The sequence below is a fragment of the Camponotus vicinus genome, unplaced genomic scaffold, assembly GCF_025532165.1.
Source record: "Camponotus vicinus isolate PSW18456_S1 unplaced genomic scaffold, iyCamVici1.0 SCAF_2, whole genome shotgun sequence".
NCBI lineage: Eukaryota > Metazoa > Arthropoda > Insecta > Hymenoptera > Formicidae > Camponotus > Camponotus vicinus.
In genome coordinates this window covers 16,288,417-16,314,702 of record NW_028141956.1, presented here as the reverse complement: position 1 = coordinate 16,314,702, position 26,286 = coordinate 16,288,417, and the positions used below count along the sequence as shown (strand labels likewise).

At 37.4% G+C, this 26,286-nt stretch overlaps 1 protein-coding gene and 1 long non-coding RNA gene across 9 annotated transcripts in view; one reads left to right on the top strand and one right to left on the bottom strand.

The window, feature by feature from the left end:
* The window catches only part of LOC145967325 (uncharacterized), a 363,462-nt gene that overhangs the window by 162,332 nt on the left and 174,844 nt on the right, over window positions 1-26,286 (bottom strand). The gene's annotated exons all lie outside the window — the stretch shown is intronic.
* LOC145967331 (uncharacterized) overlaps window positions 1-26,286 on the top strand; it is a 46,176-nt gene that overhangs the window by 907 nt on the left and 18,983 nt on the right. For both annotated transcript variants that reach the window (XR_014437347.1, XR_014437346.1), the window contains exon 3: window positions 4,759-4,810. This is a non-coding gene — a long non-coding RNA (uncharacterized LOC145967331). The remainder of the gene's footprint in view (window positions 1-4,758; window positions 4,811-26,286) is intronic.

The window sequence follows — 26,286 nt, the reverse complement described above, 5'->3', positions numbered from 1 at the left end:
TCCAACAAATTTAAAATTGACTTTTTAACAAGGTAAATTATATACGTTTAAGTTAACAAAAATAAACTCGTAAACAGATAACAAAGTATTTCTTTTTCATTTTTATTCATCTCTAATATTTTCACGTACAGAAAATATTAACAATTTTAATTCAAAGCTTATTAAAATATTTAATAATAAGAATAATAAAATTATGTCATTCCAAATCCATAATTAAGAATAAAAATTGCAAAAATGAAAAGTAAGTTTAGGATTGAATTTTCAAGTTGATGATTGCCTTGTATAAATACGTGCTATATTGTAATGCCGGATTTGGTATAGCACAGTTATATGAATAGCAGCCAAGAGAGTCGACATTGCGACCCGCCCCTCCTAATTCATTTGATTATCTTAATGCAGAGTTGTGGACCACGAGCTTAGGTAGCCATACGAACTTAGCCCCTGGGTTATCTTTATTCACGCGATTTTGGTACAGCTCTGCGCAGATTTGGCAATCTCATTTAGATCTAACTACCTATCATTAGAAGTTCTCCTTGCACGTCTCCACAATGATTTCAAATTGTAACGCGCAAGAATACAGAGAAACTACAACTAAACAAAGTTACGTTGCTCGATTTTAGTAAATAAATAATTCGAACTTGTGATCCCTCAATTAAGATCTTTACGTATGCTAAAGTACAGAACATAATTTGTCAAAATTTGATAGAACTCGGTACTTGTGCTAAATACGCGCGCGTGTGTAGAATTCGCAATTTAATGACCCCGCTTTGGAGGATGATTGCTTAATGTATCCGGTGCTCTAATTGAGCGAGAGCGGTCTCGTCTCGTCGGATCCATTTAGAATGGCACGGTCGTCGTAGACGGTGACATTAAATCTTTCGTAGAAAGAGCGGGGCGCGCGTCGGTGCACAGTGACGAAGGAGGGTTCCCCAAATTTCGGGGCAGAATGTGCCTCGGGGGCGGACTCTGTCGCCCGCTGATAAAGCATTAGGAATCATCAGGCGTATTGTGCTTACGCGAGCTCGTAAATAACCCGAGTTACTTACGGGTGCCGGGCCGAAAATGCCGCCGAGCTCGGAAACTCGCAAGCCCCCATTACACGGCCGACCAGGCTGCTCCTGCTGCGACTCCGAGACAGTTTAATGCGAGTCGCGAGAGGGTGGTACATGATGGTGACCGAGGAGAACGGATGGGCGGAAGGGGGGAAAGGTTTGGAGGGGGTTTACGCAACGGTGAATGATGAGGGCACCGAATGGCGGTCACTTGTTAATGGGACGTTCGAAGCCCCGAAGCTTAAGGGTTGCATCGCGACACCAAGTCCGTTCCGAGTGTGTTGTAAATTAAATTGATACAGTGTCCGCGACCCTTATCATTCTATTCCCTAAGCTCTCGTGACATGCGCGCATTGATAATTTGTACGCGTTACATTTAGCTAATTTCGAATCACTTAAAATCCATCTATGATTAAATTTATGACTAATTTATTGAAAGCTTATTGATTAAAATTCCTTAACAGAATCGTCTTCGTTTATGTATATAAATTTGCATTTGTTTGAAACGGATGAAATTTTTATAAATAACTGCAAATAATTTCGTTAAAATATTGAAACGTTCTTCAAAAAGTCTGCAAAATTATAAATAAACTTATCGTATATAATATATAAAAATAGCTATATATAAATGTAAAATAAATATGTAAAATGATAGAAAATACAAACTCGAAATAAACAAGAAAACTTAAAAATAGAAGAATTTATAAGAAAAAAAATTTTAATAAATTTTTAGGAAAAATACTTATATTATTTTCTTAATACACACACGAGAGTTATGAAAATTATTTTTAACAAATTATATAAATTAAAAATTATTTCTCTTTTTCTGTATAAATTTGTGAATAAATCACATATATATAATTAATTTCTTAAAATAAAATTTATATAGCAAATTTTTTTTTTGTAATAAAATATTTATTATATCTCATATATTATTTTATTTGATTTCAACTAATATATATTAAATTACATGGATGTGCAGACTATAAAAAATTCAAGTAATTGTCGCGAATAAGACATCACAAAAAAGAGAAACAATAAATGTTATAAATTATTAAATGCAAATAGTTATAAATTACTCTCCGCATGGTTATTCTGCCATCAACCGATATCTCCTCCTTCTCTGTTGTTCATCCTCTGCCACTCGTTCACTCGCACACTTTACTCACGCAAACATGATTTAATTACGATCCCGCACGCACTAATCAGCAAAGTACGACGATCGTGTGGAATTTTATACGATACTCTCGAAGTTAAACACATTTGACACGCACTACATTATATTGTGACAAGAGAACAACATCAAAAATTACCGACATAAAGCTACGGGTCGCTCATTCGATAAATTTATATCACTCGCTGTGTGTAATATTATCTCTGTTAATGAAAAGTAAACACACTCGTATTGTAAGGCAATTTTACTGTAGTATTATAATTATAGGATGTGATCACGTTTCCCTCTCAAATGATAATATGACGACACATGAAACAACGAAAGCCGTTGCCTTCCTGCTACAGTCTCACGATATAACAAGATTGGCATGTAAATAATAGCGTCGTAGAAAACAAAGATCAAACATCGTATGACAGTGTTAATTCCTTGTCATTATTAAAGTTAAATTTAATAAAAAGTTATAGAATAAATTTACGCAGAAAATATTTTCTACTCCACGATCTTTTAAATTAAATTATTAATAAATTGTTAATATATCATGATTTTTCCTCATTTCAATCACTTGATACCGTTTCCGAATACCGATGTATTACTTTGTGCTTTCAAAATACTACTGTTCTTGTAAGCAGTGATGCCAGATTCCGGCCTTTCGTAGCATGCGGTAGCATGGAAGGGGTAATAGAAGGGGACAAAACATGATTCTCTCTCGCTCTCGCAGAGAAGAGCGAGAGAGAATCATGTTTTGTCCCCTTCTATTACCCCTTCCATGTGTATCACTGCTTGTAAGACGTAGTGATCTGTCCTTTTGTTTACATTCTGATGGTATGCGAGTGACGCGTAGTGGGGGTTTCTTTCATTACAACGAGAGACACCGAAAGGTGAAAAAACAAAGACCGACTCGCAGGAAAATGAAAAGATTATTTTTATTCAGTCAACAGTCGTACGTTATAAGTCGTACCATACACATCGTTATCCGTGAATAAAGCTCTTTTTAATTAGCAACTTTTGATAATAAGCCCATCCAGTTCTATAAAATTAGTTTTTTTTTATATACTCTAAATACGTATAAATATGATTATCGAATTACATTTAAATCGGCAAAAATTTTTTAAAGCGCGATGTGAAATACATATCTAATAATCACTGATTGTGTTAATAATTACGTTCCATGTATCAGTATTTAATAGTACATTTTGAAATTCTATACAAATATCATAATTAACGATTATCGGTTCGCAAGATTGATTAATGTAATTATTTTGCAACAAATAGCTTGTAAAAGTATCGCGGCAACCGCTGGCTATTTATCAAAACAGATATATTCATTCCAAAATGGAAATCAAAGCGAGACACGAAATGGAAATCATAAATTATTGTTTTATGCGCCTATATTTAGAATCATAATTATTTCGTCAATGTTCTCTCTTTGTCTTTTGAATTCGAACATATTTCGCATATTGTGCTTTAAAGTTTTCATCGATTTAAATGTAATTTAATAATCATTTTTCGATCGAAGCAGGCAAAAAATAAACTAATAGGATCGAATTATCAAATGGCAAAACATCACATTAGTGATTAATTAATTTGAAACATTCGAGGATATTTTGTAAATTTATTTCGTAATACGTTAAATATTTTATAGCGATAATACAGCTATCACACTGTGTTCGACTTTGTTACGGCGTGTAGCACGCTATTGTTTACATAGATTGTTTACATAGTGTCGCTGTGTTATTCACGCGAGAATGGAATGCGGTCGCTCCACCCGTGTCGTCGCATTATCCTTCGAAATAGAAACGTGTGATCATCCTAAATATTACGTAGCAAACTTGCCTTGCAATACGATTGTATATTATTTATTAGCGACAGAAATTAATATGCATATATTGAGAGTAGAATTAGCCACGCGATTTTCGAGTATTGAGCGGATCATAACTCCGTATTTTTTGTGTTCTCTTGTGATCGTTGATTAGTGCGCGCGCGAATATCTAATTAAGTGTTTTCGCGAGTGTTATGTATAAGTGCTATGAAGAAGCAGTAAAAAATGAATAAAAGAGGAGGAGTAGACCTGAAGAGACATCGGGCAATGGAGCAACCATGAGGTAAACATTTTAACTTAATTAATTAATTAATTATTTAATTTAATTAATTTATTGTTTGTGAAATTAATTGCTCGTTTATGTTCGCGATAATGTTGTATTTTACATCAATGTATAATACAAGATTTTCTAATAATCAGAATATTTAATAGAAAACATTTATAATAATTAATGCTTTTTATAGATGTACATAAAATATTGTTAAAATTTGTTGTTAAAATTTATTCAAATTATTTATGTATAAGGATTACACTTTTTAGTATTCTTATAAAAATTTATATCTAAAAGGAATTTATTTTTTAAAAGGATTACATACTTTTTTTTGTTAAATCTGCTTAAAAGACATAAAAAATGAAATTGCGCGTAAAAATTATATCTTTTAGAATATTAAACATTTTACAATTTATAATTTAAATATATTTATATTTTACAGATGAACGTTGAGTACTACAATATCTACAACCCCGCTGTTGCGCATCATATTGGTGAGTGATAAATTTTATTTTATTAAAGAGAGAGAGAGAAAGAGAAAGAGATTTTAGCGATTTATCAGAGATAAAAATTATATTGTCAGTATATCAAAATTTGAAGGTAATGACAGACGCAGATATTATTTATTATTTATACACATATGTATAGTCATTTCTACAAATTTATATTAGCGAATTTTAAAATTTTGCCCCAAGAGTTTTTGTCATATTTACGTGAAGTGAATAAATACTTCACTTTCTGTCCACTTTGTTCTCTTTTATGTTCATCATATAAATGTAAATAATATGTGTGAATGAAAAGAAAAGTAAAATCATCTTTCTCTCTCGTATATAAATATCGTTGCTACAGAAAAATGGGATTTTTATACATGATTAATATAGTCGTTAACATATCATATCCACTTAGTTTTTCTATTAATTATTAACTCAATTTAATAGTTATTAATCATGTCAAAATAATTTTGCAACTGCGATATGTTTTAAAATCTCGCTGACTAGAAAGTGAATGAATACAAGTTCGTTAAATTTCTATAGTCGCGTGATATGTTGCGCATCCATCTTCGTGTTGTAAAGCATCTCGCGAATAGCGTAATGGTTTTTACGGCTTAATAATAAATTTACAAGTTGTTACTCCGACCGTGTACGATTAATCTTGTCTAACTAGATGACGTTTTAGAAACTCGTGCCGTATAGTAAAGATTAATCACCCGTATTCCAACGTTACGGTATGGAAAACTTGTATAACCAAAGTACAAGTTTTCAGATAGGATGGTACACCGTTCAAATCATCTTTTCTGAAAACGACACATTTTTCATGGCGCTCTTCTTTAACAAAAGTTTTATTTGATAAACTATAATAGATTTAGCGTTACATACACACGCTTATATAGATTATTGATTTTTAATTTAGTAAACACAATAAGAAATGAAAAAATATTTGTTATATTTTTATTATTTTTTGCAAGTAAGAAAATCAAATTTTTCAAATTTTTCAAATTTCTTATAGAATAAATAAGCGCAAACATTAATCAACGACATAGTCAAATGCATAGTTATTTGTGCATTCAATTTACACATCAATCATCATTAAAGTACGATTATTGAATTTTGCACACATTTAAATTTTGATAAACATGAAGTAAAGATTGATTTAAAAAATAGACTAATTTTTTCTTTGCTAAATTTATATATAGCGACTTCTTTTTTGCATTTAACATGAGTTCGAGATCGCCGAATTATTCATAAAATTTATTAAGCACAGTTTATTACAAAAATAATCTTAAAATACACAAGTACGTTGTGATATATAGAAATATATAATGACTTTCTATTTGCAGTTAACATGAATTCGAAGTCGCCAAATTATGCATAAAACTTTTTGCAAGCATAAAAATAATCTTTAAGCACACAAGCACGTTGCGATCAATAGAAATATAATTTATCAATAGATCATGAAATATAATTTTTAGATGCATATGCCCGCGTTTCTTTGTACATTTATTTGAAATAAGCTTAATTTTAGAGCTCAAAACATATTTTTCCGATCCTTTTATTTATTCATATGTTTGGGAATCTGCATATGTAGGTACTGTATATCTATGTGTTATATGGCACTGAAAATTGTACATCGAATTTTTATACTCTGACTGAATGCGGGTCAATGTAATAAAAAAAGGGGGGGGGTCATAAACTTTTAAATGTATCCCAATGTTTTCCCGCGCCGAATTTCGACGATGTCGTTCGAAGTAAAATAATTATTTCGTATTCGCGCTCAATCCGGCTGCAGTTAACGCTTGATTTGTCGGTCGGTTTTGGTTGATCGCCATCCATAGACCACCAAATCGATGGCCGGCCATTAACGGATTTGATGCGAGCGCCCGACACGAAGTGCTAATAAAATGTCCGAGTGTGTTAACGATCTATTCGTGCGTTCGGCGCGTTTTATTATGGCCGCGACTACTTATCGCGCTTTCGTCACGCTCGCACCGAAAAGCGTCGTCGTTGCCGCGACAATTAACGGGGCTTTTTATTTCCTCTCACCATCTTTGGGCCGTTTCCTTGCGCGTTCCTATCGCGAGACCACGCCCGACGACGTTTTTATCGGCCACACTTTATTACCTGCATTACCGCCGTAAACTATCGAGCCAATGAAGGATGCGGTGGTGCGGAAAATGCGAATGTGCATTCTGTACACAGTAAACTTCCCAATAATGTTCCTACTGGAAGGGATCTTTAAATTATCACTTTATACTACCAATCTAGATAGGCAAATCGGTAAAATGTACACAGCTGCCGTGATAATTATACTTTTATTTTACTTTAAGAGATGATTTAAATTCTGCATATCGAAGAGAGAGAAGAAAAAAAAAGAGAGCGAAAAAGAATGTGCCTTAAACATTTTATTATTGTATATTTAGGTTAAATAGGAAGTAAAATATCTGCATAAATGTATACAGGGTGTTTCTTAATAAATGCGAAAAATTTTAGGATGATGATTCTTTGTCGAAAATTAAGGGGAATTTAACGTATACTCGTACATCCCTCCCTGTGGAGTTACACTCCTCCAAAAATGGGGGATTTTTTTCTCAAATTTGGAACAAGTTAAAGAAATGAAATTAGGTGGATATTTTCTACTACTAAAAAGGTTATTTATTAATATTTTTTTCAGTCTCTCGTATTGTTATAAGGGGCTGAAACTAGCAATCCCTATTCAATTTTTTATTAGAACTTTTTAATGTTTATATGAAAAACCCCCCTTAATTTTCGACAGTCATCTCCTAAAATTTTTTGCACCTATTAAGAAACATCCTGTATATCTTTTTATGGTAATAATTAATTAATTCTAATATTAATAAAAAGCAATATTATTATATTATTTCAATATTCTGTTATTTTTAAATGGGATGTTATATTCTGGGTATAAACATTTTGATATGTAAAAAAAATCATTGAATGTTTGATGAATATTTTCACAATTCACGATAAAAGAGATTTATCGAGCTCACAGGCGATACTTTGCCTCTAGTTTCAAACGAGCTCTGGGCAAAAGGTGCATTCTCTTCTTCTCCGAGTAAAGAAGGTACTCAGCGAGCATTTCCTCTTGTACAAACACTTCCGATCGGCACAGCTTCCGACAAAACGATCCGCTCGCTTTCCATCATTATCTAGTTCGCCGTGGTTATCTTCGAGTCATTACGATCCTGATGCTAAAGTGGCGGCTTCCGATTTCCCCGACAGGTTCATTACCGTAATTCGCGAGTTTCAAAGGAGAATCGAAAGTTTACCACGATAATGTGACGTGTAACCGATTTAGCTTGCTAGTTTTCGCTACAAATTGAAAACGAGAGCGGAAAGAGTCGGACGTGGTACGCAAACTGTGGGGCGTGCTCGAAAATCACCAGCAACGTCGATGCACGAAAAAAAGCCGCCATGGCGGATACATTAATATACATAGCGAGCGCCGTCGTCGTCGTTTAGACGTTCGCGGGGCTCTTTCGTTACGGCTGTCTGAATTTATCCGCGAATTCCCTTTGAGCCAGACAGTCATTAACGCCATAACCACCGCAGGCGTTGGTGGTACTTTTCCTTCCCTGCCTTCGCCTTCGCCCCCCGGCCCCCTTACATCCCCCCGCCCTTTCCGGCGCCCTCGTCGGCAACGATGAGAACCTCGAAGAAAGGGACAGACGCGAATAGGCATTCGGCTATAGCGTGATTTTCGAGATCACCCCGCGATGCGCAAGACAGAGGGTTGCGGGGAATGTGCGTCGACCCGATGTAATTAATACTCGATGAGCCGAGTGGTAATCTTTAGCGCCCTTCGTTGCCATGTCGCTGCATCCCTCACGCGCACGGATTTCTCTTCTCCGGTTATATTGGCCTTCTGGATTTATGATTGCGCTGCGCGATTGCTTTTATAGGCTCGTATTAGTCTAGCTCACCAGTGCAATATCCATGTCGGGATGAAAGCGGGGTGAAAATCCGCTATTACAAGGCTATTGCACGGTTCATCGAATATAAATAGAAATAATTATAGAAATTAATATTGACTGAGAGACGACTATAGGCAAATATTTTTTATTCGATAATCGTGTATATTAAAACAATCAATGTTATTAGAAACATAATTTCATCATCATTAACACGGAATTTTTTACATCTCTTCATCAATGCAAGTATTTTGCTGATAATGGCTAATTTCCTGGTCATTAGATTACTTCTCGAAAGAAAAGAAAACCAATTTCGTTATGAAACTAACTGCCATATTATTTTCCACGAAACGTCGAATAGAGTCGATGGAAATAATTTTCCAAGTATCCGATGCAGTTTATTCGCGAGCATAATTACAGAGCGATAATAATTGCGGAGTGATATAGCGTCTATGCGGATCGAGAATGAGCCACGTAAAAATGATTTGTGGCTTCTAAATGCGAACTCTCGGCCAACCGAGTTGTATATACACCTCTCCCTCGTGCGCGATTGAGGGAAACGCGATTGCGATTATACGGGCGTGCATTCAGCGATTGTTTCTCCCCGCAAGTCTCGGGCGAATCCCATTGTTCGTTGAGCCGATGCAGCCCCAGTTCCACGGCACCGGCGTTGCGTATCGTGCGAATTCGCACTAGCGGTAAATAACAAATGGGCCACGTCCACTGCGTAACCATGATCCATGGGAGCAACGGGCAGCGATGGTTGCGGGTGGAAGCGCGATAATGCCGTGAGCGAACTGTGTTGGTGCAGCGCCATTTGATCCGCGACGGAAGAACGCGATCTCGCTCCCCGGCAGAATCGGAGCTCCATGGGACGCGAATTCAAGCTTATTCCAAGTGGAAACCTTGATGCATTTGTACAACAATGCGCGAATACACGCAAAGGCAAAACCGGGAAACTTGCCCTCTCCTCGAATTTCGGATATTCTCAATTCTTTATAATTTCGCGATTAACGAGACTTGGAAATATACAGGGTGTTTCTTAATAAGTGCGAAAAATTTTAGGAGATGATTCTTTGTCGAAAATTGAGGCGGATTTTTCATATAATATTCATATACAATTTATATCTATATTCATATATATGGAACAAGTTAAAGAAGTGAAATTGATGGATAACTCTTTAACTTGGTCCAAATTGGAGAAACAAATAAAAACCTAATTTTTACCCCCATTTTTTGGAGGTATGTAGTTCCACAGGGAGGGATGTAGAATATATGTTTATATGAAAAAACTTCCTTAATTTTCGACAAAGAATCATCTCCTAAAATTTTTCACACTTATTAAGAAACACCCTGTATATTTTTTTAATTACGCTCGTAAGGTATCTAAAATTGCAGCAGTGATGACATTTTAAACGCATACTGTTGAATTGATATTTCATCTCAATAAGCATTTCTGTTTAATGGATTTTCAAGTAGTTGTTTTTTTTATGATGTAATATTTATTACTAGCATCGATATTGATGTTAATGTATAAAAGCGTGCGTAAAAGCGTACCATTATCCATGGTCACAGCTAATTTAGTATGTTTACGGTGTGTAATTAATATTTTATATAAAATACATGTCGAATAAAAAAATTACACATTATTAAACCAATAGTTTTTCACTAAAACGCATCAATCTAACAGATCTACAGGCACACTTTTCTTTCAATTTTCTTTCACAATTCGATAACATTTTACGAATTTATAAATATTTATATACAAGAAGCGAGTTTTTCCATTGCATGTACTATGAAAGTTGAAATGATCTTTGCAAACATCTCTCGAACATTTGTTGTCGATGCCTTTGCGTTGTTTGAGACATTAATATTTTATTTCCATGTCGAGGGACATTCTCGTATTCCGAGTAGCTGTAGGAAGACCCTCGTTAAAGTTTGATCGATGTGAACTATGGTAACCCTTTAAGAAAGAGAGAGAGAGAGAGAGCTCGGAGGTAACCAAGCGAACGGGCAGACGAAAATCTTTTCGCGTGCTGGAAACCCATTTTATTCCTTCTCGCCCGACATCGTAGGCGACGTTACATGCACGCGTATCCCCTGTGTTCGGCTCGGCCCGATTTCGGGCCGAATCTGATTCAAGCCAATTTCAATGGTAGAGGAAAATGGTCCTCGAATCCTCTTTGAGTGCCCGACTTTAAATTTTCGATGCAATCTGCGAAGCGTCGCCTCGGAAGGGAGGATCGCGAATAGTTGAGTCCTCTATATTTTAAGATCCATAGAATGCGCGCACAGTTTTGCATCTAATGCGACAGTACGAGAATGCTGCGTTGAAACAAGAAATCCAAATATCCTCGGCGAGCGATGGAAATTCACGTGGAACCGATTTGCAGAGAGAGAGACATCGTTCCATCTGCATTTCCTTTTAAACAATTCCGCTTTACCTACGCTTGAACGGACGAACTCGGAGATGATTCATACAGATTTCACTCCGCTCTCGGTATTCGTCGAGTTATTGCGTTCGCGTATATGTAACTTAATAAAACGCCCCGTAATTCGCTTTCGAAACTATCTCAACGTGCACTATCGGTTTGCATACGGACGTGTCTATATGCGCAATCTTATCGGATTTACATAATTTCAAACTCGACTATCGGCATATTTTTAGCAACGATCAAAGTTAAACTCGAAGAATCTTACTTTTCGAGAACTAACGGGAAACGCGAAATATCAACATATTAATATAATTTAATATAAAGTAAAATTTATTACAAATATTTGTAAAATGAACTGTGACAAAAATTATTAAACTATTAAATTAAAAATATCTCTTCTACGTTAATTATTATCGAGGAAAATTGTATTCTTTGTCGACTCGGAAATATCGACGTAATGACAGAAAGTTATTAATTCAAAATGCGCGCACACACATTACAGACATTAAAACGATCAATCTTCGTTAATGTCTCGAAAGATGGTGGAAACCACGTAATATTCGAAAAAGCAACGGTGTACGACGCAAAAGGGTATTTTCTGTTATAGGATTGTAGAAAATGTACAAATAACACGATTCTATTTGCTATCTTAGTAAGCAGAGATCAGCATAACAATTTCGTCTCCATCATCGTGTCTTTTACAAGTTCCGCGACTCGACGTGGTACACGCGAAGGTACGGCTGAGAGATAAAAATATCTCTCGCGCGAGAGAAAGCTCGCCCGGCATGAATAATTCAAACGCACTTCCTAGATAGCCGTGTGACAATCGGGAAAAAGGACGGTCAATCGTTCGCTTTATCCTTCCTTTCCGTGCCACACTTTCGCGGGTCGTCCCGACGACGACCGAGCGAGCGAGCGAGCACCTCGAACGCGAGATGGAAGCGTTTTCACGGCGTTTTATTAACGCGTTCGTAAAATCGTTCGATGAATATCCGGTTATTCCGGACGCGCCGCCGCTGAGGCGGTTTTCGTCGCGCGCGAAAATACGTACAATCATAATTCGATAAACGATACGCGGTCGGTTACATGCATATGTATGTATCACGTAGGCCTCGGACGAGAAGAGAGAGAGAGAGAGAGAAAAAAGGAGAAAAGTAGGGAAGGCAGTCGGTGCGCCGCGAGCAGCCCCAGTGCAGGAAGCACATAACAAAAGAACAAGGGAAGGCTACCCACAATGAATAATGGATAGACGAAATATGCTGAACCTCTCCGAGTATATATAGAGCGTGCTTTCTGCCTGGATCCTTCCTGTTTTACTCGCGAGAGAGAGAAAGAATGAGAGCACAGGGGAAAATAAAAGATAAAGAACAACATGTTGCCGCGGTAAGCTACTCCTTTCAACCCTCCGGTCGTAAAAAGTAAAACGTCGGGTGTGAAATCTCATCCAGCGAGCATCGTGACGTCAGACATGCGCGTCTACGTATCTGTAGTGAATATAATATGTGCGTACGGCCGCGGGTGAGCTTTCTCTCTCTCTCTCTCTCTCTGCTGAATTATTGTAGCATACGCGCGGCATTTATGCGATAGATATTCTGGAGCGTAGCTGAGAATTACGAGCGGTAGGCTACTTACTTTAATAATGTATAATTAGAAAACCCAAATGCACATTTCGTTATGTGTAAATATTATCAGGGACTTGGCAGTTCGCGTGCTTTATGCGCGGTGTGGTCGAAGTCTCTCTCTCTCTTTCTCTCTCTCTCTCTCTCTCTCTATCCTCGCGCTACGTTTAATATGTATTTCTCCCTTCGTGTGCTTAAGCTACCCCGCGGCTGTTGTATTTACATTTTACATACGTATACGAGAAGAATGATGAGTAGAACGCGATTGCTGAAATAAAGAAATAATTGAATTTATCGAGCGGGTATTCGAGCGGATGAATACGCGCGTGCATTGCAAAATATGTAATTTTCATTCTCATTTTCATATTATAAAGATTCTCTCGCTATCTCTTGTAGCATACTAAATTAATATTTACTTTTATTACATGCTGATCAATTTTAATACGCGATATATAAATTTTGTATTAAAAGTGTAAAAATGTGGAGAATATATGTTGGAATGTACTTTTAATAAGAACAAATTTTACTTAAAAAAGACTATATTAATATCCTGTATTATCATTTTTACATTAATATCCTGTACTATCATTTTCCGTGGAATCAAAGATACGTACGTTGTATGGAGATTTTCAAATGTAAAAAATGTCTAACAATAATATGTAATTTTTTATTAATATATGTAAACAAGAGAGAAGGAAAATATTCTTCATTGCTATATATCGATTAGCCAATCAATCGAGTAAAAATATCACGAGAGATTTTCACGTAAGCGTCTAAATTATCCTCGTGAGTTTAATCCCCATATCCTCTCTCTCCTCCTCTCTCTCTCTCTCTCTCTCTCTCTGTCTCTCTGCGTTTTCTTTTGTGCTTGTGTAAACGCGCTTTCGTGCAACGTAATTCGTATTCCGGTCGGAAGAAAGGTATTAAAAGGGTGATCCTCGTAGCTCAACACTAGGGATTAGCAACGGCGACTGACTTCCCGTGGACACGGAAAAGCCGCCAACGCGATGTAAACGCGCTGCTCTCTTTTTCGCGTTTTCTTTATCTAACGCTTTCGTCAAGTTTGCCATATTTTCGTCTTTTCCAGCTTTTTCGCATTTCCTGTCACGTCTCGCTTTCGCGTTTCACACGCAACAACGACGAAACGTGATAGCGGATTTCGCATAGGCGGACTGCTAATTAAGTGGGTAACTCTCCCTCTCCGATGTTTTTTGTCGTATCCCGCTTCCCTCGTCGCTTACCTATTGGCGCCTCTTGCCGAAAGCAAATGAGAGTAATTGGATAATAAAATAACCTGCAGCGCCAGGAACAATATCGGAGGGTGACGAGAATCGATAGATAGAAAATGAGAAGAGAACAAGAGAGAGAGATGATGCGCATAAAGGTGCGAAAACGCGAGGAAAGAGAGAAATAGAGAGAGAGAGAGAAAGGAAAGAAAAAAAGGAATGGAAATGAGTGGCAAAAAATAAGAGCGGAGGCGGAACGAAACGGCGGAATAAAAGGATTTGCGCTTTATAATCGTGAGACTGTCTGGGCACGATGAATGAGCAGACCGTTTAAAAAAGATTGGGTCTACCGGATGGCTGGTGGGCTGGCAGCGTGCCTACTGCTTTCGTTTCTCTCTCTCTCTCTGTCCCTCTCGTTCCTCTGCCATCTTCGTCGTAGTCGCGATCGTCGCGTTGACGACTTTGTCCGCGTATTAATGGATAAACGGATTCGATTTCGAGCCAATGAGCTCGACACGATCGAAATACGAACTCTATCGGTGGAATCGTCACTTTTATGCCGCGTGTTCTTTTTGTCGAAATACATATTCGCTCATTCGTTATATGGATATACGTATATGCAGATCGATACCGATAAAAGATACAAGCGACAATTTTTAATGCCGCGTAATCCTTTGGTAATTTCTCTCGCCAAAATGATTCTTTCGTTAATTCTCAAGTGAATAATAAAGCGAGGTAATTTATCTGCATGCAATTCTCGATTTTTGTATAATAGAAAAATGTGTGTATGAGATAATGATAAATCGAAGATATTTTGATCGGTTCTAATCAGACTAATCAGTTCTATATTTGATTGTTTAATGCGCATCCAAATATATATCAAAATTATATGATAATAATAAATTTATTAATTTGATGATAACATAACCAACCATAAAAAGTTATACATTTAACATTGTTGGGTTTATATAAAGTAAAAAAAATACTCGTTTGTTAAATAACAATATTGATAAAATTAAATAAAAATAAATATATAGATATTTCTCACAATAATAATCAAATAATAATTTTTACTTCTATTAAAAAGTCGGTAAATAAAATATACCAATCTGTCAAGATTGATTTGACTGATAAGAGTTGATGAAAATCGATTGCGAATATTGAAATCTACGGCGAATTGTAACATCCGCGCTAAATTGGATACCATAAAGAGATGGAAACGCTTTTAAGCTAAAAGAAGAAGCCATCTAACTTGAGAGAAATAGCACACTTATCGTCAACATTGGTCATTCTTCGTTTTAGATAGGTTCAACGAAGAGCTCTTTACAACAGTGTAGGTATCGTCTCTGAAAGTAGCAGTCAGCTTTGAAGTTGTTTCAAAGACGCTTTTCCTTCGCTCTCGGACAATAGAAAAGTGATAAAAAAAAAGATTCTAGGTGCGCAGCCCCGTTAAATTTGTTGACGGCGCTCGGTCGCTCTTGAGTGTCATGTGTTTCCGTCCAACGGGAACGTTTCTGTCCCGTGAAATCCTTCGCTTACGAGTACGTGATAGATGCGTTTGACGTTGAATCGCTCCGATGGCCACGCCGTCGAAAGCGCGATAACGGACTCCTCGTTTTTCACTTGGAGGAAAGCCACTTTTCTTTCCTCCTATATGATCGACGTATTTTTAAATCATAGCGACACGATAACCTACCATTACCGATGATTTCACGAGAGATATACGCTATGAGATTACTAAGTTAATTATTGAAATAGTATTTTGTATCATATTTTTTGTATTTCCTCTGTAAACTATACGATATATATGTACCTTATCAAGTAATAATAAAACTACTTTTATATTACCTAATTGTAAGTGATGACAAAAGCTGGAGTAACAAAATGCATACAAATTTACGTATCAAGATTATTCTATTTAATGAAGAGAGTTATTGTTCAATTATTTCGAGCGAAATCTCGACGAACGATGATAAACAGCATCGTCGCTTGTCTATTGAATATCTAAATCTCTACGCGCCCTAGAAGCGGTATGAGAAGAGCCTGGGAGCACTTGAACCCTGGCACCGGTCAGAGCTCCCTGTTTGCCAACACGGTGGTAATTACTGATACCGCTTTAACGCCTGCATCGTGTTCGACCATCTCAGAGCTCGGTGCCATCACGACGCTACGACGTACCGCAGCCTGTTTATACAGAAAGCGGAAACTTCATCGTACCGATGGACCACCCATACACTCAACCAAGGACCACCCTCGTGCGTGCCCAACACAGTCTCGAACGCAGCCGAAGCAAACGGATACGACGCACGAGTTATGGCCATAGCATGGTGTGTCGTACGAAACACGACACCCTCGCTCGCGCTATCGAAATTATAACCGTGCAGGCAATTTCATCACTGGGCGCGTCGTCGACCATGTACCGATATGTGGGAACGATTAGCTCATCGAGGAAATATAATTCATTTCGTTCATTATGATTATTGCTTTTGGGTTTTTCGAGATGGCGAGAAAGTTATGTTCTTTATCGTACTTAATATCTATTCTCGCAGCTGCGGTTTTGAAAAGGGGACAAATTAAATAAACAGATTATCAATAAAATTATTAACAAATTATTCCATCAATATATTAACGTAAATTTATTTTTATTAAATGAAAATATCTATTTTTAGATATTTAAGAATTAGAAATGTGTTTGACTAAAGAAATTATTGTAGAAAAAAATCATATCGTTCAAACGATACCATGAAGAGATTTTCTCTTCTCCTTCTGTATGCTATTATTATACTTTCACATTTTTGTGAAACATTCTCCACCAACACTAAAGTATTGCCAAGCCTATCTTTCACGAGATATCTGTAACGCACGAGTGCATATTTCACCAATAAGTACGGGCGGTTGTTCAAAGCTACTGGGGAAACAACTGAACCGGATCTACACGGTCGACACACATCGCTTATTCTCGATCATCATGCCATAAATGGTGTCCATGCAATATAGATCAAATCATTGCTGGCGTTTTGCTATTGCCGTGCTTATTACCTGCTGATTATGATCATCGTTTGCTGATATATGAGAGAAAGAAAAAGGGAGAGAAAAACCATATGAGAGAAAGAAAAAGAGAGAGAGAAACCAAAGAGAATGAAAGAAATGAAACCAAAGAGAATAAAGTTGCCACAATATATAACAACATTAAAAATATGCTTTTGAGCGATTTTACGTTACTTTTTCTTACTATTTGCTCTAATTTACATAATTGTGATTCACCAGATGATAAAATATAATAACGATATAATAGAAAATACAATAGAAAAGTCATAATTAAATTTTTCATCGATTCATCGACAAGATAAAAATATATAATTCGACAGTCTGAGTGACTTCAATGAACAAAGCTTTTCCGATACGTATAAAGACACGTGCGAATTTTCTAGAGTTTGCCGTTCGACAAGTCGGACGAGGCAATCGAAATGACACGAATCGAAATAGCAAAGTCCATGTATAGATAGAGAGCGAGAAGAGAGAGAGAGAGAGAGAGAGAGAGAAAGAGCACGAAGGAGAGAGGAAGACCGTAAATAGCGAATGAGGCTCGTCGAGACGAGGATAATCGAACGTAGTAGGAACCCTTCTGAATCATCAGCGGCGTTGCTTCTAATTTGTACCCTTCGATCCGCAAACGGGGATGGCTAAATAAACATTGACTGAACTGACAGGTTTGGAGATGGAGGCGAAGAAGCGTGGAGGTGGAGCGAGCAATCACAGCAGCTTGATTCGGTCCGAAGGAAGAAAGTTTATCCGGTGCCCAATCAGGACTGTGGTCTGTACGACCAATAGATCACAATACAAATGTACGGTTCTGCTCTAGAAAATTACTAGCCAATTGCTTTTCCTTGAGGATTTCGTTTTATCAACGAATCCTACATAAAATAAAATTAATAATATTAATAATAATAAAAAATAGTATTTTCTGACTTTATTAAATTATTATAATATATGGAAAAATAAATAACAATCTAATGGAACTGATAACAGTCCTTTTTTTCCTGAATTAAAACTGCTGAGAAATAATACGAGTAGATGATTAGAGAATTTTTTCTTTTTTGGTTATTACGTAACGATCGTTTTATAATAGTTTGTGTGTGTGTGTGTGTGCATGAGCATGTGCATGACATTATCGTATACTTTAATGATCCTTATATAGAAAAACTCAGCAAGTCTTTAAAAGTAGACGATTTTCTGCACGATTTTTCCGAAGATCTCGCTGGAAATACAATAACGTTTAATGCGTTTAAGCTCAAAATATATTCTCGCGATTAGGCAAATGAATCCGATCGCAAATGTAAGCCATGCTCCACGTAATGAACACATTCGATGTAATCACTCGCGAAAAATGGGTGTGTAATGTTGCGCGTTGCCGATTAGTACATGACGCGGTCATTTAAATACAATTACAATGCACCTCGCATCGGAAGATGCTGCGCGAGTCACGGCGCCGAGGAACACAAATGTTATTAAAATGAAAGCGGAGAGGGAACGAGGTCGAGGTTCTTGCCTCTTCCCAAGATCGGGGATTTCTTGAATTTCTCTCGGATTAATTCTTACGGCGGAGAGCTTCGGGCAACGATTCTAGGTAAGTCGTCGCTTCTGTGCACGAAGCTCTTATCGTTCTCGACGGTCATTACATTTGCATCCGTGCCGTCCCGGTAACGCAGCGGGACATTGCTAAACTTATTTAGGACACAAAACACGCTCGACGACCCCGACCGGCTCAAAACTGAAATTATTCAATTAGCTTAAAATCCCGGTAGCGACCACGAGTTCTTCATTAGGACCGGGCTAAGAGGATTTTCCATGAAGCAGGTTGGTACGAAAGCAGTTCAGCTCGAAAATATCAGATAGCCGTGAGTACGATTGCCGCTGTGATCTGTCGGTAGCAGGATTCAAGTACTATAAAATTGCTAGTACTGAGCTCTATGAAGACAGTGCGTGTTCCTTCCATTTCCCAGAGAAAAGGCACAAGAAACAAAGATGAACCGTAGCATCTCATTGAATAGGAACTACATCTAGTGCACGCGATATATTTTCAGAGATGTTACTAAAAAACAAATAAATACAAATGCAATTTAATAAATTTAAAATTTGTCTCAAACTTTTAAGACGAATGAGAAAAATATTTCAGTCACATTTAGAAATACTTTAATCTTGCCCGATATATATTCAATTATTTAATAGATTTTTAAATATAAATATAAATAAAAAAGTAAGAAATTTTTTTTCTATATAATAAAATAAGTTGTTAAATATTAATAATATATCTATTAGCAACATGTCAATAAACGATGAATCAACATTGAATTTTCGCGAGACATTTTTTGGCGATTACCTATTTTAAATTTTCCGTTATGAAAACTTGTATTTTCATAAGGAAATGTAATAATCGTGAAGCTCTAAAAATATGAAGGCTATAACGGGAATGATATGCTGTGTTTATGCTCACGTACATCTGTTTTCATTGTATACGTTACTTTCTGCGGATGATTGCGGTATCACAAATCCCACTGCTTACTCTAATATGAAAGCGCAATAGCGCATAAATAGCTCCGGTCTCAGACATAGTCCTCTTACTGACCCCGCTCATCTCAACCCCGGAGTAGGATCCGGGTATACCGTCTGCGGTAACTGCCGCCCGTAGTTCCGGGATTCCTTATGTAAATGGTTATCACAATAGCTGCAAAATGAGAGCAGAAGGAACAAGATGGAGAGAAAGAAAGGCAGGGACGGCTGTGTGGGAGTCGGGCAAGTGATAGGGAGCCGAGGGATGGCCGATAAGAACTCTTCGCTCGAGCTTTTCCAAGTCGTCCGCCTACCATGAGAGAGGTACAGTGCTGCTATCGCAAACTCGGTGTAAAGAGTGCAGTTAAACTTTATTGGATACAGTAATAGTAAAGCGGGACAACGGAGCCACGATTCTGCGAAAAGATTCGCGCCATAAGAAGTAGTACGACAGGCAAGACATGTCGCGGCAAAATCTCGAAAACGAACGCTCCCTATCTTAACGGACTCGCCTAAGTCACGTTCGGACCTTGAAATTCATATAAGTGCAGGCTTATTCGTATGCGGTCTTGGAAATGCGCGGCGAGATATCGAATGAGAGAAAATGTGGTATGTAAAACGAAGAAAGGAACTATATGTGTGGCGTATATCTCCCGTTCTGCTTTTCACGTATAGATTTCGCGATCAATTTGTGATTGACCTTTCCTGGGGAAAACGAAGGCAGTTTAGTTAGCAATAGTATATTGTACGCACAATTATTTTATATTCAATTTTCTGCTAAAAAACAAGAAAAAAACTCTATTAAATAATATCTATCTAAAATTAAATAAAAAATAGTTTTTTTTTGCGTACCGATAAAACTTAATTTAAAATAAAAATTGCTTAAAAAATGCAATTTTAAATGGCTTACACAAGCATGAAGGCATAATTATGTAATCGCCGTGCTGGTGTTTGCAACCTGCGTAAAGATGCATAAGTATAACGCGCAATTTTGTATAAAGCACAATATGTTACGTTAGCTTAATTGCTTGTGTCTAAAGTATAATTAACCGCGGGATACCGTTCGTGTATTTTCGATACGTACGTGCGCAATGAAATGTTAGCTTGCCAGTAAAATCGAATTTCGCCGAATACGTTCACGCGGATGCAACAACGAAAATGGTGAACAAACTAATTGGCTACGTATCTGCGATTAAATAAAGTGTACACCGCGGTAATAGCCAATAACACGTTTTCCTCGCACATTTCATCGAACGAGTATATTTTCTACAAATAAAAGACGAGCACTTTTCTCTGTGAACGCGAATGCAATTTCGCGCGAATACAATTTCGCGGCAATACCGGCGACCTTTGGCGTTCGGTTGGGATTACCGGGTGTTGAGAGAGCAACTATTTGCAGTTTGACCAGACGAGTGACCATTTCAATTAACATTATTCGCACATCTTCCGCGTCGAAAACTCTGTCGACCGGTTTCAAATTGAATGGGTTGGGAGAGGATACTAAATCCGACTACACATATTATATATAATTAAAAAAAAAAGAAATTTATGTAAAAGACTGGGAAAAATTGGGTACATCCACAAGAAAGATTACAAAGTTGGAGGAAAATTACAAATGTTAGAAATTAATCCATTCCAAGTTCATTGCGAGAATACTAAATTTTATTGCAGTTTATGTCATGTTTCTTCGTGATAATATATATCTCTCATTATAAAAAAAAATGATTACACAAAAGCTTAAAATTCATTCTCTTTAACCCGTAATATTAATTATACAAGCTTTGAAAAATATTAATTATACAAGCTTGAAAAACAAACGCTGCACGCTATTACACAACGTGTTTTGTGAATTTATATTCGCATATTGAGGCAAAAAATAACAAAAAAAAAATGTTTAATTATTATATAGAGCAAAACAAACTATTAAGAATAATCTTGTCAATTATCGCTATTATAATCAAAATTGAATTTTCTATTTCATACATATTGTGCTTGCATTTTATGCAAAATAAAGATAAATATTATTTTTAAAAAAATCAAAAAATATTCAACAAGCCTTTAATAGTAGTCCAGAAAAAAATTTACAAAAAGATTTGTAAAAACAAATATTATAATGTAGACAAGTTATGCGCTTAACTTATTCAGCTAAGCATAAATTTTCCAATGTTGACCTATCGATTGGATACGTTTTCGATTTATGGTCGATAAACACCGGACGAGAAGTATAGCATGAAAACAGATACCATCGCGCAATGATTGCAGGTGCATCTGTCGGATCTACATGGGCTGGAACAAACTTATTCAACAAACGTGTTCCATCATTCCGTGGCACAAGCATAAAAATTCATAAAGAGCGCGACTCTGCATTATTCAGGTTGACTCGGATATCAAGCTGGTGGCGAGAACGAATAAAAAGGGGATCGTTATAATTTCGTCGAGGTCACGGTATTCGTATGACATATCTCGATATGTTTCTTCAACGTTTCTGTACGACTTTTCATGTCCTTTCTTCCATTTTGATGATACGACTTTCGCGACTTGCATCGATCCGCGATGTTAAAGATGACGCTTAATATGTCATATCGAGTGTATTATTCAAACGATCAATACAGAATCAGTCGGCAACGCAACGTATAAACGAAACGTATAAATTTGTGCACAAATAACGGCATTTAATATGTTTGGAGATGGCATGGATTCAAATGCAAATATGGCCTTAAGCGCGGCTTTACGCGCCACAGTTACAAATTACCTCAATGTTCTGGCCTTATGCGGCGTTTTGCAGTCAGAGTATAATTATATTTATCGGCTTTGACTTTATATCGGCGTCAAAAAATTATATTTCTCGACGCACGTTGTCATGATGCTTATCATAATGCAAGAAATTAAACCGCATTAATTAATGACTATGCGCTTTCTGTCAGATTTCACTCATACTTCTTCGGCACACGCATTCTTTCCATTCATTTATATATGTACAATTCATTTGTCTTGTTCATTCCTGGCAAATATTGGCCAAGTTGATACAATTTATTATTGCTTGTGTGTGAATTCATGTATATCGATGTGAAAATATTTTACTCTGGAATTCTATACATGTATTGACATTTAGATAAAATTCCAAATATTTTTTGCACAGTTCGACTGATATTACGAAAAAACAATGTAATAAACTCACGATAGAGGAAATAGTTTAAATAAAATGGCATATATTGTATATTCCACTAATTATAATTTAATTTGACTGTTTATAGAATTTGATGTGATTATTTGAAAGCAACAAAATTTAAATGTAATGAATCATTATTTGAAATGATTACAATTTTGATATTTTCTGGATGACTAAGAAATTAACGTCGAAACATTTTGTATGCGACAATGCAGTGAAATTCACCGCACGTTTCGATTCGGCGAATATTTGACAAGCAAATGGAACCGACTTTATTCAAGTAGTGGATACACTTACTAGTTCAGACACGCATAGCACGTCGAATTTCGAATTCCGAGTTGACGCGAAATCTGCCATCGTGACGATATTTTCGCGAATATCCGTCCATTCGCCAATCTGATAGCCAAAGTTTGTTGTCGCATCCGAGGATAAAGATCGCAATGTCCTTCCGCGAAGCGGGCGTGACGGGCGGGAAAATTGCCATTGATTTTGTCGCCAGCGCACATACGAGTGCGAACGTAGGGGCCGGATGTGCGAGGCACCGACGAGTCACGTTTTCTTGTCAAATTTCACCGCGCGAACGACCGATTGAAGGGTGTCTATAAAAGACCGACGATGTTCGGAAACTGCAAACGGGAAGAAAATCGGAATAAGATAGAGGATGCGGTGGCGACGCTATATCATAGAGGAGAAAAGAAAGAGGCCGGTAAAAGATGTGAGAGGATGCAAGATCGTGGCAAGTATCGGCACCACTTGAAATTCGAGACGAGCAAGAGCAAGCGAGAACGCGCCGGAATTACATTTTGACGGCGTCGTTTGTCAGGAGTGGCCGAGATTATTAGATTTACGAGTGGCTGGCCTCGCGGAGCGTTCATCGAAAGACACAGGATGAAAGAGAAAGATAACGATGTGTATGGACGAAAAGGGGAAGAAGAGGATATATATACGATAGGAGGGAGAGGAAGAGGAAACGAGCACGAAGAAAAGGGGGCGAATATAGGGCGGACGGAGAGAAACGAAGGTACGGAAGAGAGGACGCGGAAAGGGAATCTAGCGGTTGGCCAAGCGGATAAGCCATTGAGGGATTTCTCTCTTGCCTTACTTTCCTCTATTGATGTCGATTCGAAGCTCCCGAGACGTAAAGCTCCTCTTTCTCGTGCGGTGTTCGGGAAAACTACCGCCCTCGCCTCGCCCTTCTTATCGTAAGCGCTATAAGCGGCGATGCTGCTGTATCCTTGGCGCGACGCGAAACGCCCTGCGCGATTTTACGATTTCGCAGATTTACCGATATGTCAGATTTGCGAATTTTTGCGATTTTATGCCGGCGGGTCTTTCGCACGTTGGAATAAAGCGTGTCGAATCGACACACGACATAGTATTATCGCTGTCTCTGACAAACATTTCCCAGGTGCGTACTCTCTAAAACTGAATCAGTGAAAATATCACTAATTTAAACAGTAAAATAAGATTTCACTGAGAATCAGTGAGTATTTTACTGATCTTCAGTGGAAACGCTTACTTTTTTGTTATTTTATCTTATATCTCTGATTATGGTCAGTTAAAATAAAATTTACTGTAAAACCAGTAAATTTTACTGTAAAACCAGTAATCGCTAGTTCGTTCGTTTATCGCTACGATCGCTATCTCTCTCGTATTTAATTTTAGTCATAAGAATTATATAAAGTTTGCAAAAAGCGACATTTAAAATTAGAAGTATTACTTCGATTTAATTTTTGATCCAATCTCAACAGAGAGGCTTCAGATATTAAATCGATCTTTATAAGTCGGACAAATAAATGTCTGGCGACTTAATGAAAATTATTCGTTCGTTATTTATTTAAAATAATAAGTTCAATATGCATGTAATATATAAATAAAATAAAATTTTTAATATAATAAATATTTAGTAAATATAAATAAAATTTTTAAGTTTATATGAAACAGGTAGAGAGATGAATTGAAATTTAATATTACTGACAATAACGAACGAAATATTACTAATATTGAGAAATATTACTGATTGAAACAGTCAAAATTATTAACTGATTCTTTTAATAAAATATCACTGATTTATAGTGCTGTACTTATAACTGCTGTAATAAGTGACTATTTACTGTTTTTCAGTGATAATACGCTGATTCACTTTTAGAGAGTAGGCTCGTAATAAGGGAAGCCGAAATTGTATTTTTTGCATGACGCTTTTCCCTGCAGTATTTGCGATTATAATACCGAACGAAATATAATCGCTCAATATAAAATTTTCACACGTATCAGCCGGTCAACTAAATAAACAATCGTGGCGAGTTTAAGTTTATATTAATTTTATATATTAAATATCCTATAAATATCATATAAAATGCTAATTAAATCCATCGTTTCGTATTTTGTAATTTGTATACGATAAAAGGATTGACAATATTAGATACTGGTAGTAACACATAGTAAGTTACAAGTTACAGGATACAAGTTACAACTATATCAACAACGTGTGATATGAGCAGCGCTCGCATAAAAGTGCTCTGCGACGTTACTTCATTTATTTGCTCGCAATATACAGTACGGCAATAAAAAACCAGAAGATTAAAAATCTCGCTTTAATCCGAACAAATTCAAACCTTATTAAAGTTTATATAGCCTCTCATAAATATTCCTCGTAATTCGTTGATGTTTCGCGACCTCTCACCCACATATCATAGTTTCCTCGCGAATAAGTCCGCGGAGAGAATTTTTCACGTTCAAAAGAGAGAAGAAAAAGACAGAGAGAGAGAGAGAGCTGCACCGGTGGACGGCGTCACCATGGATCAACGATTTCAACTCCCGGGGGTTTGTCCACCGTCTATCCGTTTCCCCTCCCTCCTACGTTCCCGTGGATTTTCTGAAAGCCACGAGGTTAGTTCGCGGTTATAATTCACGCCGTTTCAGGCCACGGTCGACGGCGGGGACGGACGTCCGCGTTGGAATACGGCTTCCGGTTACCGCGCGACACGAATGGAGAGAGAGCGGACATCAGCGAAGGGGCAGGGACGAATCGCCGCGCGACGGGGAAGGTTTGCGGAGGAGGAACGAGCTCGCGCAATCTTGCGGAGTATGTAATTTAGCTAGAGGAATGTGAAATTGCTTCGCGGAAACTTTTTATTGCACTATTAGCTTAACCTCGCTCTTTCTCTCCGCCGACGATCCTTTTTCCTAATCTCTTTGCGCCACCCCCGCCGTTCGATGTGTCGGACGAGGGTCCAGCTGACCGCGCGTCCCCGGATGCGACGGTAGTCCTTCGGTCTTGGCGTTTTTACCGAAGCGTATAACGAGTGTCCATATCGTCCGAGTCTTTCCGAAGCGTGGGAGGAGGGTGCAAGCGCGGCGACAGATACGACAGACGATTGCGGACCGAACAAAGAGAGGACGAAGGGAAGGAGGAAACGCTGAAGGAAGTCGAAAGAGGGAGGAACTCCATCGGGGAGAGAACGTCCGACCGAGTGAAGAATTCTCTTTCGCGCCGCTCCTCGCTTTTCCCATGCGACGATAAGACAGCGCAATAAATATTCTCT